Here is a 14,374-nt window from a genome sequence, read left to right as displayed (position 1 = left end):
ACTCTTTGTTTTAACCCCAGCTCACTGAGCTCAGAGCGCTCCTCAACTTGCCTGGGAGAGGCTCAGCACTCCTAAGACGCAAGACCTCTCCTCTGCCTGTGGGCTTCCTGCAAGCTGAGTCAAAAACAGACACAGTTGGCCCTGTTCTTTAAGTAACCCCTGTGTAATGCAGTCTTAAATCTTCTTCTGAAGGAGGCAGGAATAAGACAGGAAATCAGATCCTCCCCCAGAAATGAATTTTAAAACAGAATATCCAGAGATCCAAGACTTGCATCACCCCAGTGGAAGATTTCACAGGAACAGGGCCCCACTTGGTCTTGTTGGCATCAATGGGGTTCAGAACACACTACCCCAAAATATGGTACCTTAGCATTTTGACTGTTTTAAACTTAAGGAAATTTGAGAAACATTAAGTATAGGAAAACCTCTGACTTTCTTTCTCTTCTGGAGCCGGTCAACAGGTCCTCGTAGGAGAGATGCCCTCCCTCCCCTACAATACAAGAACATCCTCATATTCAGGGATGGAGGAGGGATGCTGAGATAATTTCGGTAACCATGCCTGGCTAAGTCCCCCAGCTTGCTACCCTCAGCTCATACCCTTTGTCTTATCACATTTCTTATGACTTCCCACTCTTTATTAAACCTATTATAAAAATTTCAGGCTTAGGGAGAAGATGTGAGTCAGAGGTAGAGTGCTTGTCTAGCACATGCAAAGCCCCTGAATTTGATTCCCAACACTAGAGGAAAAAACCCCTCAGAATTAATTGTTTGTTCAGGTCTTCATTTCCTTATGAAGATTCCTGTGTCATGTGAAATTTATGTTAAATGAATGTGTATGCTTTTCTACTATTAATTAATCTGTCTCTGTAAGTTTAGTTTCAGATCTCTCCAGGAACTCTAAGAGGATTAAGAAACTACAGCATTCATCTAATATCCTTCTCCAGCCTTTACTGGTATGGTTCTGTGGGTCATTATCAGCAATATTTTCTTTTCTATTTTCTAGCCTTTAAAGTTCACTAGGGAGTTAGGAAGGTATGGTTGGTCCACTGGGTCTTCCAGTAACCCAACAGTATTCCACAACAGTCCACCCATTACAGATGTGTGCTCAGATAGAAATGAGTCAGTCCCTGAGGGTAATGGCTGCGAGACGCACAACCTGCCCTACATATATTCCAAAGCCTTTCATAAATTTCTATTAAAAGAACTTGGAGAAACCCAGAGTCTATTCCAATTCACAGTGGAGATTAGAGTTGAGAATACAAATGAAGACCCTGGAAGAAAAGGCCATACATAGAAGCATACTCTAGGACCAGGGATTTAGCTCAGTGATAATTTGCCTAGCATGCACTAGTTCCTGAGTTGGATCCCCAGCATCATTTAAAAAACAAAAAACAAAACATACTATAATTAGGATCTGGCATCCATTATATACAATCCTGTTTTCATGGACCACACTATGTTCAGCTTTCTTCAAGCTTGATCCTATCAGTAAATAGCATAATTGCTTTAGAACTACCTTAATCAGGTTTTGACACTTCCCATCACTTCAACCTCCTAGGTCATAATCCATCTTCTTCCTGGCTCATCCCAACTGAACTGGCCACACAGAAACACACACATCCTATTGCAACATCTTTCTTTTGGGAGGCAATTCCGTGAGCAAACCAACAGGACTGGGCTCAGCACACCCAGATCTCCATGTCTGACCCAGAGGTTCCTATGTCTGATAAGAGAAACTAAAAGAAAATCTTGGAATATTTTGAGCAAGAAAGAGAGACAATGAAATCAGTGCTTTAAGAAGGATCATTTGGCAACTGTAGGATGGACATAAAGGTAAAAGTTACGGGGTTCATGGGAAGGTTATTGTAGTACCAAATGTGAAATTCTGAAGGTCTGATTTTGTGCTGGGCACAGTAATGCACACCTGTAATCCAGTAACTCAAGGACTTAAGGAGGATTTCAAGTTTGAGGCCAGGCTCAGCAATTTAGTGAGTCCTTGCCTCAAAACAGAAAATAAAAAGGGTTGGGATGTAACTCAGTGGCACAGCATCCCTGGGTTCAATTCCCAGTGCTGCTAAATAAATAAATAAATAAATAAATGTGTGTATTATGAATGCCTGATTTTGCAAAGTGTCAATATAAAGGAATATGTGGTGGCACATGTCTGTAATCCCAGTGGCTCAAGAGCCTGAGGTAGGGGGATTGCAAGTTCAAAGCCAGCCTCAGCAAAAGTGAGGCACTAAGCGACTCAGAGAGACCCTGTCTCTAAATAAAATACAAAATAGGGCTGGGGATGTGGCTCAGTGGTCGAGTGCCTCTGAGTTCAATCCCAGGTACCACCTCCCCACCTCCCCCCCAAAAAAAGGAAGAAAGAAAAAACAACTAAACTCAGTGAAAGTTTCCTAGAGATAAAGCAGGTCTGAGAGATTGAGGGTGGAATTGACATGACTTAAAAATAGGGGCATGGAATAAGAAAAGTAGATATTGAAGAAAACTGGTATTCCTGAGGGGTAGGCAATTTTAGGGATTATTTAGACAAAGCAAATCATTTAGAAAGCACTAAGCTTCATGCACCAACAGGGAAATAAAAATGTGATTTCCTTTGTGTATATGTGAATGGGCTTACTGTTTTCTAAATTCAAGAACAACTCAGTGAAGAAAAAGAACTGGAATAGACAATTCACAGAGGAAGAAAGTCAAATGGCCAATAAGCATTTTAAAAGATGTTCAATAGCAGAATCACAGCTGATAAGGATTGGTTTCTAAAAATAGAAATATAAGGCAAAAATCAAGAATAATAGTCAATCAGCTTTGAAAACCTCTTAAATCTCCAATAAAATATAGTATGTATGCTTTGGTACCCAGAATCCTATGTGTATGTATTAGAATATAATGGGTTGAATTAGGGGATCCCCCAAACTACTCTCAACTTCAATCATTCATTATATGAACTTGTAGAACTCAAAATTGTTATAATGGTTACCATTATTATAGCAAAGGGATTGAGATTAAAATCAACATGGAAAAAGGTATATATGGTAGAGTCAAGGAGAAACCAAGTACAGAGTTTGAGCTGTTCTTCTTCAAGCATATCACACAGACAACACTTCATTCCCCCAGCAAAAGTGTGTGACAATATGCACAAACTAGTGTTAACCAATGACACTGCCCTGAACCTTGGTATACACAGTTTTTATTGGGGAGTAAGGGCAAATCAATCACATAAACCAGAGCACTTATATAATGGATCCTAACTACTCCATCTCTACCCCCACTCCACCCCCCATCAGATGTATAACTGATACAGTGTGGCCCAGGACCCCAGATAAACATGAACAGGTGTTCACCATGCATTACATTGTTAACAAACTCTGTGACATGGTCTATGGTCACTATGCCAAGACACTGTTATCAGGCAGGCCATTCCAAGGGCTCAGAGGTTTTTCCCAGAAGTTGGTGAAGTTGGTCTTCAGACCTGAAGACCTTTGAATGTGCAGGATTCAAACACCTACACCTGCTAAGTTAACTCTTTAGTGCACATACACATAAAATTATGAACTACATAGAGATTATTTATGTAAAACAAAACTGTTAATACTCTGTCTTTAAAGACTGAATCAAAATTCCTTTTCTGTTGTTGCTATTGGTACTAATGATTGAACCCAGGGCCTTGAGCATGCTAAGCATACTCTAAGCTATAACCACAGCCCCAATTCAATTCCTCTTTTAGGAATAAATCCAAGTAAATAAAAGATATCAATAAAGATCTATGTTCAAAGATGATAATAAAAGGGCTGGGATATAGCTCAGTTGGTACAGTACTTGCCTTGCAAGTGCAAGGTCCTGGGTTCAATCCCCAGTGCTGAAAAAAAAAAAAAAAAAAAAAAAGATAATAAAAGAGCAAAAATGTGAAAACAAACTAAGTATTCAAGATTTAAAAATTGGTTAAATAAGTCAAGTCACAGTCATATCTTGGATTACTATATGGCCATTAAAATGCAAATGTTGGTAGACCAATGGTACAAAATAGAAGACAAAGACAAAGTACAGTCTGATCCATGACAAAGGTGCCAAAAACACACTGGAGAAAAGACAGCCTTTTTAACAAGTGGTCCTGGAAAAACTGGTTATCCACATACAGAAGAATGAAACTAGATCCTTATCTCTCACCCTGCACAAAAGTCAACACAAATTTTGAATTGATCCATTCTAGTCTAGGAATTAGACCAGAAACTACGCAACTCCTGGAAGAAAGCATAGGGTCAACACACCAGCGTATAGGCACAGGCAACAACTTTATCAACAGGACCCCTAAAATTCAGCAGATAATGCCAGGAGTTAACAAATGAGATGGCATCAAATTAAAAAGCTTCTGCCTAGCAAAGGAAACAATTAGGAATGGGAGAGAAAGCTTTGCTAGCTACTCTTCTGACAGAGAATTAATATCTAGAATACATTTTTTAAAAAACACAAAAACTTTACCATGCCAGGCATGGTGGTGCATGACTGTAATCCCAGCAACTCCAGAGGCTGAGGCAGGAGGATTACAAGTTCAAGGTCAACCTCAGCAATTTAGCAAGGCCCTAAGCAATTTAGGCCCCTGCCTCAAATAAAAAATAAAAAGGGCTGGGGCTATAGCTAGCTGGTAAAGCACTCCTGGGTTAAATCCCTAGTATCAAAAGTACATGTACACGGGTTGGGGATACAGCTCAGTCGGTAGAGTGCTTGCCTCGCAAGCCCAAGGCCCTGGGTTCAAATCCCCAGCACTGTAAAAAAAAAAAAAAAATAGTACATGTACATACACCAAAGATAAATCAAATAACTGAATTGATAAGTGGGAAAATAAATTAAACAGATACTTCTCAAAAGAAGAAATACAATGGCTAACAAATATATTTTTAAAATTCGTCATTACTAATTAGGGAAATACAAATCAAAACTACACTGAGAATTCATCCCACACGAGTCAGAATGCCAGTCATTAAGAATACAAATGATGGCTGCTGCAGATGCCACTGCCACAGACACCGCTCCATTGCTGGAAGGTCTTCTCTTGGGGCAGGGCAGTACCGCAGACGCCCAGTGCCCACACCACTGAGGACACCCAGGGGTCTTTTCCCAGGGTGCCTCCGTCATGGGTGCTGCTGCCATCACCCAGAGGTTCTCTCTTGGGGCACAACCGCCCCTGACGCCACTGCCGCAGGTGGCTGAGGTCTTCTCTCTGGGCACGGTTGCCATCTACACTGCTGCTGCTGATGCCACAGGGCCCACCTGGAGGTCTTCTCTCTGGGCGCCTCTGCAGCTGCAGCCACAGCCACTGCTGCCACCGTGGCCACTGCTGCTACTGTTCCCTCACCTGCTGCCAAGACCACCACCAACAACTGCAGCTGCTGTTGACCCCCTGCCTGCTGCCACCGACCCCCACCACTACTGCTTCCACCACCACCCAGAGGCCCACTGCCAGGAGACTCCAGGTTTTCTTGCACACAGCTGCATCCATTTTGAGATGCTGGCCAGAGCCTGTGATTTGTTTGGTGTGCTGGCGGGTTTGCTGCCACTGCCATCTTAGGGTGCAGCTGCCCCTGTCTGAGGACATCAGCCAGGACCTGGAGGTTCAGCGTCAGGGTGCCTGTGGCTTTGGCTGTGCCTGGGGTCTTCCTCCTGTGAGTGCTGGTTGCCACCATCTAGTTACTGTCTCTCAGGGTTGCTCATCCCTGGTGGTCTCTCCCCAAATTCCAGTGGCATTGGGATCTTAGTGCTGTAGTGTGGCCGAGTCTAGAACATGTGGGTTTTTATTGTGGACAATGATTGAACTCATCATTGCTGTTTATAGTAAGAGGGCAATGGATGCCTTGGTGGGAGCTATTAGATTTGAAGCTGTATGTTGTTTGCACTGGGAGCTGTTGATATTGGACTCCCTCTCAAAGGCAGAACACTGGAAATCTTAAGGGACAATATAGATCTACATGATAAAATCTGTACTGCCTCAGATCCATACAACTAAATGTAAAAACACATAAGCAGCATGAAAAAACAAGGGAACAAAATGCTTCAAACAAACCAAGATGCTCCAATAAGAATTCACTGATAACACAATAGAAATATCTGAGAAGGAGTTTAGAATGTACATAGTTAAACTGATCTGCAAAGTAAAGAATGATATAAAGAGTGAAATCAAAGAGAAAATACAGAAAGTGAAAGATCACTTCAATGAAGAGATAGAAATTGTAAAAAAAATAAACAAGCAGAAATTCTCAATATGAAGGAATCAATAAATCATTTTATAAATTCAATGGAAAGCATCACCAACAGATTAGACCATTTGGAAAACAGAACCTTAGGCAATAAAGACACAATATTTAATATTGAAAATGAAGTTGACTATGTAGAAAAGATAGTAAGAACCCATGAGCAGAACTTCCAAGAATTATGGGATAACATGAAAAAAACAAATTTAAGAGTTATTGGGATAGATGAGGAGCAGAGATACAAACCAAAGGAATGCACAATCTTTTCAATGGCATAATATCAGAAAATTTCCCAAATCTAAACTATGAAATGCAAAATCAAATACAGGAGGTTTATAGGACCCCAAATGTACAAAATTACAGCAGACCCACACCAAGACACACTATAATGAAAATGACTATAATATAGAATAAGAATACAAATAATAATAAAGGCTGGAGAGGATATGGAGAAAAAGGAACACTGTTATACTGCTGGTAGGATTGTAAATTAATACAAACACTATGGAAATCAGCATAGAGATTCCTCGAAAGACTAGGCAGGGAACCATGCCTAGTTATACCACTCCTCAGTATTTCTCCTGAAAAACTAAAGTCATCATACTACAGTAATCCATGCATACCCATGTTTATAACAGCACAATTCACAATAACCAAACTATGATACACACACACACACACACACACACACACACACACACAATGGACTTTAATTCAGTCATAAAGAAAACTGGAATTATTTTATTTGCAAGAAAATGGATAGACCTCAGCAAGAAAAGTGAAGTAGGAAGCATCATAATAACAGATCTTAAATTATACTACAGAGCTCCAGTAACAAAAACAGCATGGTATTGGAACCAAAACATACATGAAGACCAATGGTACAGAATGGAGGACACAGAGACAAAGCCACATAAATAACAGTTATCTCATACTAGACAAAGGTGCCAAAAACATGCATTGGAGAAAAGATGGCATCTTCAACAAATAGTGCTGGAGAAACTTGAAATCCATATGTAATAAAATGAAATTAGACCCCTATTGCTCACCCTGCACAAAACTCAACTCAAAGTGAATCAAGAACCTAGGCATTAGACCAGGGATCCTGAACCTACTAGAAGAAAAAGTAGGCCCAAATCTCTACCATATCAGCTTAGGAACCAAATTCCCCAACAAGACTTTTAAAGCACAAGAAGCAAAATCAAGAATCAATAAATGGGGGCTGGGGAGATAGCTCAGTCAGTAGAGTGCTTGCCTTGCAAGCACAAGGCCCTGGGTTCAATCCCCAGCCCTGCAAAAACAAAAACAAAAACAAAAACAACAAAAAAAGAATCAATAAATGGGATTTTATCAAAATAAACAGCTTCTTCACAGCAAAGGAAAAAAATCAAGAACATGAAGAGAGAGCCCACAGAATGGGAGAAAAATTTTGTCACCTGCACCTCAGATAGAGCATTAATCTCCAGGATATATAAAGAGCTCAAAAAACTTAACACCAAAAAAATAATTAGCCCAAAGAATAAAAGGGTTAAGGAACTGATCAGACAATTCACAGAAGAAATACAAATGGTCAACAAATACATGAAAAAAATGTTCATCACTAGTCATTTGAGAAATGCAAATTAAAACTACATTAAGATTTCACATCACTCCAGTCAGAATGGCAATTATCAAGAATACAAGGAACAATAAATGTTGGTGAGGATGTGAGGGAAAAGGTACACTCATTCATTGCTGGTGGGACTGCAAATTGGTGCAACCACTCTGGAAAGCAGTATGAAGATTCCTCAGAAAACTTGGAATGGAACCACCATTTGACCCAGTTATCCAACTCCTCAGTATATACCCAAAGGACTTAAAATCAGCATACTATAGTGACGTGGCCACATCAGTGTTCATAGCAGCTCAATTCACAATAGCTAAACTATGGAACCAACCAAGGTGCCCTTCAACAGATAAATGGATAAAGAAACTATGGTACATATACACCATGGAATATTACTCAGTCAAGAAGAAGAATGAAATTATGGCATTTGCTGGTAAGTGGATGGAACTGGAGACTATCATGTTAAGTGAAATAAGCCAATCCCAAAAAACCATAGGCTAAATATTCTCTCTGATATGCGGATGCTGACTTACAGTTCCGGGAGTAGGGGAGTAGAGATTCACTGGATTAGACAGCAGGGAATAAGGAGAAGGGAGGGGGAATGGGAATGAGAAAGATAGTAGAATGAATTAGACAAAACTTTCCTGTGCTTGTAAATGAATACATGACCAATGTAACTCCACATCACGTATAAACACAAGAATGGGAAGTTGCACTCCATGTATGATATGTCAAAATACATTCTTCTGTCATGTATACCTAAAAAGAACAAATAAAAAAATAAAATACCTAGAAGCTGGCAAATGGTAGGCGTTCAATAAACTATAGTTAATAATAGCAAAAAAAAAAAAAAAAGAAAAAAGAAAATGGACAAACTAGAGACCATCATATTAAACAAAATAAGTCAAACGCAGAAGGTCAAGGGATGTAGGTTTCTGTCATATGTGAAAGCTAAAGAGGAAAAAGGGAAAGAAAGATATGGGTGGATCTCAAAAACCAAAAGGAGGTCAGTAGAGGAAAGGGACCAAAGTAGAGGAAAGGTGGGGAGAGAGGGGGGCAGTGCTGGGGAGTGATATCAACCAAATTATATTATTCTATTGTGTGCACGTACAAATATGTAACAACAAATCCCATCATTATATACAACTACACTGCACCAACAAAAAAATGTAGAAAAAAATGCATATGTTGGCAAGCAAAGATGCTACAATGAAGTTGATTCACATCATCATTAAATTCTATGTTGTGAATTCACTTATTTACTAAAACATTTATGGTGCCAAAAAATCAATACTTGAAGTACTTTGTCGTCACTTGCAGACTTGTACAGAGTTTCAAAAATTTTGAGTCTCCTAACATGCACGTTTCCAGCTAAAGTCAAACCTTCTTGTTTTAACTCTTGTATTATAAACAAGTATACTTTTCATGATTTATTTCTATGTATTTCATTTTTTTGTAAAATTTTATTTTTTTTTAACTTTTCAAATGATTTTGCTATTTAAAATGCCCCCAAGCATAATACTCAAGTGTTACCAGATGTTCTTCCATGCACAAGGGCTGCGATGTATTTTACAGAGAAATGCCTGTGCTAAGTTTCATCTGGGCATGAGTTATGGTGCTGTTGGTCATGAGTTAAATATTAATGAATCAGCAATATGTATTAGTGCCTTTAAATAGAAAAAAAAAAAGATCAAGTTTATGTATTAATTAGTTTGTGGAAGTGTTGTGACCAGAGGCTCATAGGAACCTAACCCTATACTTTCCCTAGACACAATGACTCTGTAGTCATTAATTCATTTTTCCCAAAATACCATTATAGAACATAAATGTCAAAATAATGAGAATCAACTGAATGCATATATATAATATAGAAGGATATATATCAAGATATTAACAGTGGCTATCTTTGATTATAAGAATGTAGTTGATTTTAATGCTTTTATTCTACTCCATATTTGCCATCAGTGACATATATTACATATAATGGGGGGAAAGTTAGTTATAAAATAAATGTAAGAACTTGAGCAACAGATTAAGCCAATTAAAGTCCTTAGCACCATTCAGGAGGCCATAAAAGGTAATGAATGTATTAGAGGTAAGGCCTCTAAAGATACCAGTAGCATAACTAACCACATAAAGGAACCAATGAGGTGAGGATTGGGTTCTCCCTTTGGATTGGAAGCATGAGCAGGGGTCAATACAGAGAGGTGACTAAGTACTGATGTGCTCATTCTTAAGAATAAAACTTCATTCTATTCATTGACAAAGGCATGGAAGGGACAATTCTGATTGGCTGGCCTCTTTCATCTTATCTCCAAATGAAACATGTTGACCAGCTGGGAGCTGACAAGGACCAAGAATGCCTGGCTTGTTCCCACACTGCGGCTTGGTGGTAAGATAATAAAGCTGCTGTGGTTCTGGCATAACCACCCTATCCCACACCACAGAGCAGTCCGATTAGGCTTTAAATGAATGTGTTATTTGAAAATCAATGCTAAGATCATAGAACACACACATGCAACTCTGCTGTATTGTGACTGTCTCAGCCCCCAAGTTTTCTCTGGGGAATCTGTGTGTTGTCAACACTTCACCCTCACATTACTCACAGGCGACAGCAGCTGTGGCAGCATTTTTTTATCCTTGGTTTGTTTTCTACTCTCCTGAGAGCCTTATGGAACACAATTCCCTTTATGCCAACTCTTCTTTTGTGAAGGATCCCACAGGGCTTCATTAATTTCTCAATCTAGCCTATAGGTCACTGCTGCTGCTTCTGGGGCGAAGCACTACCTGATCACACAGAAACCCAGGATAGCCATTTGAATTAAGAAGCAGAAAAGGGTTCCCACTATAGGCAACTCAGGAAAACTGCATGTGACTAGCTAACCTGGAATTTAGGGAGGACCTTCTTAGCCTGCCAAAGAAATAACAGCTACCATTGACTTTGGGATGAGGTCCTCAAATATTTAGAACAGACAGATTCCAAAGAATAAAGTTCAAGCCAAAGGGAACTCTTTGGTTCAGACAAAAATTAGAAGAGTATTGAAATTGAATGCAATGGAGTTTATCTTAAACAATGTTTCCAAGATCCAAAAGAATTCATTTTCTGATAGAATGCAGCTGGATATGAGCAAGAAAGAACTATATGAGAAACCTGAGGTCAAATGCATCAAGTTGGGAAAACATAAAGTAATTAATGCGAGTGAAAAAGGGGTTGGTGGTTCTAAAGGAAACGGAAATAGGGTGTTATTATCCTTCTGATGATCACAGGCCAAGCCCTCTTCAGCAGGAAAAGGTCTCATTAAGCTAAATGGCCTGGAAGCTCTTAACACAGATGAATCAGAGAGAACGTGTTTCCAGGGCAGGGAAGGAAAGAGTTGATTTAAAATGAAAGCCAAAAAGCTCTCTCAAAACAAAAATGTCTTATTAACTATTTGAAAATCAATAAGAAAAAGAAAACAACTCTATAGAACTATGGGTAAGGAGTATGAACAGGTAAGTCTCTCTCTCTCTCTCTCTCTCTCTCTCTCTCACACACACACACACACCCCTAAAAGAAAGAAAGAAAAGGTTGGTCAAGAGGGTGAGAAAACAAATGAGGAAATAGTCTTGTTTGGATTGTTAATTAGTACAATTTGGGAGGGGAATGTATACATTTGCTTACACATTTTATGTTCATCTTCTTTGATTCAATATTTGTTTCTAATAATTTATCTTACAAAAGTACGCAAGTGTTCAAGGATGTTCAGTATAGCAATGTTTATAACATTTTTTAAAATAACCCAACTATCCATTAATTGAGGTTGGTTGTACTTAATAATGGAATGCTATTGAATTATTTTTAAAATGCTACAGATCTTCACGTACACTACACTAAGAAAGCAAGATGCAAAGCAGTAGGGTATGATATTTATGGGATTAAAAAAAGTTCTGTAATTAAATAGTGGTATTGGTGCACAACATCATTAATATACTATGAGCCACCAAACTGTGGAGTTTGAAATGTTTAAAAATGGTAACTTAATGGAATGTAAATTTTATTTCAATTTTAACAGTTTGAATAACATGATCTCATTTTTCTGTGGGAAAAATGATATTTACTAGTTTGTGTATAGGAAAAAGCCTGGAGAGAGATATAATATCTAATTGGTAATGATTATCTCTGAAAATAACAGATAAGGTACATTGCCAACATCTTTGTTGTATATACCTCTAATATTTGATTTTTTTTTTTGCAATGTAGGCAATCAAACCCAGAGTCTCAAGTGTGCAAGGCAAGTGCTCTACCAAATACTAATTTTGAATTTTTAATGAAAAAGCATTTAAAACTTTCATATATAGGAAAAAAGATATCCCTGGGGAAAAAATCTACACCTTTACTAGGAAAAAAAATATTATTTGAGAACAAATCACTGAACCAGTAAAAACTTTTCTTGCAAAGACAGTTTAAAATATCAGCCCAGCCACCACATATATCAGCATCCAACTACTCCAGAGACTGAGGCAGGAGGTTTGCAAGTTTGAGGTCAGCCTGGGCAAATTAGCCAAATGCTGTCTTCAAATAAAAAAATTTTAAATTCCAAGAAGGTAATTCAGTGGTAGAGCATATACCTGGGTTCAATCTCTAGTACTAAAAAGAAAATATGCTTTGGGGGGGATACGTGTGTGTATATATATATTTTTTCAATGAGAATTACAGTGCTCGCTTCGGCAGCACATATACTAAAATTGGAACAATGAGGATCACATTATTTTAGAATGGTGAGATTGCCAAAGTTTTTATTATTATTAATTAATAAAGACATTTGCTGGTAAATGGATGGAACAGGAGACTATCATGTTAAGTAAAATAAGCCAGACTTAGAAAATCAAAGTTCAAAAATGTTTTCTCTGGTATCTACAAGCTAGTACAAAGTGCAGGGAAGGGGAATTCCATCAAAATAGAAGATTGGTGGACTAAACCAAGAGGACTGCGGGGGAGGGAGAAGCGATGGGGTAGGGGAAGGACAGTGGAATGACTCTGACCTAACTTCTCTGTGTACATATATGAATAAACCACAATGAATCTCACCATTGTGTATAGCTACAAGACACTCAAAAAACAAAACCGAAAACCTCTAAGTACATAGCAGAAAGGTCAGTAGAGTAGAGGGAAGGGAACAGGGGGAAGGAGGAGGGGAGGGAAAGGGGCAGTACTGGGGACTGAATTAGAGCACATTATATTCCATGCTTTTATAATTATGTCAAAACAAATCCTAAGTTTATGTGTAACTAAAAAGGACAAATAAAAAATATTTTAAAAACAGGAAAAAAGGGAGAAGGTCTTCAGTATAGTTAGATGCTAAAACCAAACCTTCATTGAGACTGAAAATGTAAACACTCATTTGTCTAGCAGGAATTGATTACTGCTCTGTACCCTGAGTTGGGCTTCTGTTCCCAGTCAAACCATCTGCTGGCTGCTGACCTCTGACAGTAAAACTGTAAACCTCAGGATCAGAAGACTGGGATTCTGGTTCAAACTCAACCACATATACTTTTACAAAAAAAAAAAAAAAATCCTTTTACTCTACTAAATCTTCATTTCTTTTCTCCCTCCTCCCACTTCCCATGCTGGGGAAGTACTCAGGTCTGCACGTAGGCTAGACAAGCACTCTACCTCTGAGCTATACCTCCAGCCCCAGCCCTTCATTTCTTCATCTCTAAAAATGGGGAAATGATACTGAAGGAAATCAAGATATGCTACCCCAAAATATGCCTCTTTGGCATAAGGATTATTTTGAGCTAAAGCAATTGAGAAACAATAAACACAGGTAAAATTAATTATCTGCCTAACAGCAGGGCATAAGTTGTCCTTTGAGGAAGGTATCCTTTTGTACTAAGCAGAGAATGACTCTTGTAACTAATGTCACACTAAGACACGTCTGCAAAAACAAATCTTACTAAAATAACCCTTATCTTCCATTAGTTTCCTTCACATATTTCCTAGTCACTTCCCCCTTGTTTATCAACCATTGAAGCCCACTTGTTTCTTTGTTAAGAAGGGTGTATAAGCTCTCAAGTCCAAGCACTTCAAGTTTTCACTTCATTTTTATGAAGTTCCCATGCAAGTAAAATTATTAACAGCAATAAAAATCATGCCTTTTTTCCTGTTATCTGTCTTTTGTCAATTAACCTACAGCCTTGGGTTGGGGAAGTAGCTCAGTGGTAGAGCACTTAGCATGTGTGAGGCCCTGGGTTCAAATCCTAGCACCACAAAAAATATTATTTTATAGGCCTCACACAGTGAGCCTAAGAGGGTGGACAATTTTTTTCCTCCATAACAGTGCCAGATGATTAGAATCATAAAATTATATAAAAATTGAGAGCCAGTCTCAGTGGTGTGGGCCTCTAGCTCCAGCTAAGGAGGAGGCTGAGGTAGGACAATGGCCTCAGTCCAGAAGTGAGACCTGTCTCTTTTAAAAAAAATAAAAGAAATTGAAGAGCCTAGCAAAATACTACACTCGAAATTTCATTTAGGGCAGTG

The sequence above is a fragment of the Sciurus carolinensis genome, chromosome 2 (assembly GCF_902686445.1).
Source record: "Sciurus carolinensis chromosome 2, mSciCar1.2, whole genome shotgun sequence".
Lineage (NCBI taxonomy): Eukaryota > Metazoa > Chordata > Mammalia > Rodentia > Sciuridae > Sciurus > Sciurus carolinensis.
This window is presented reverse-complemented; position numbering follows the sequence as displayed.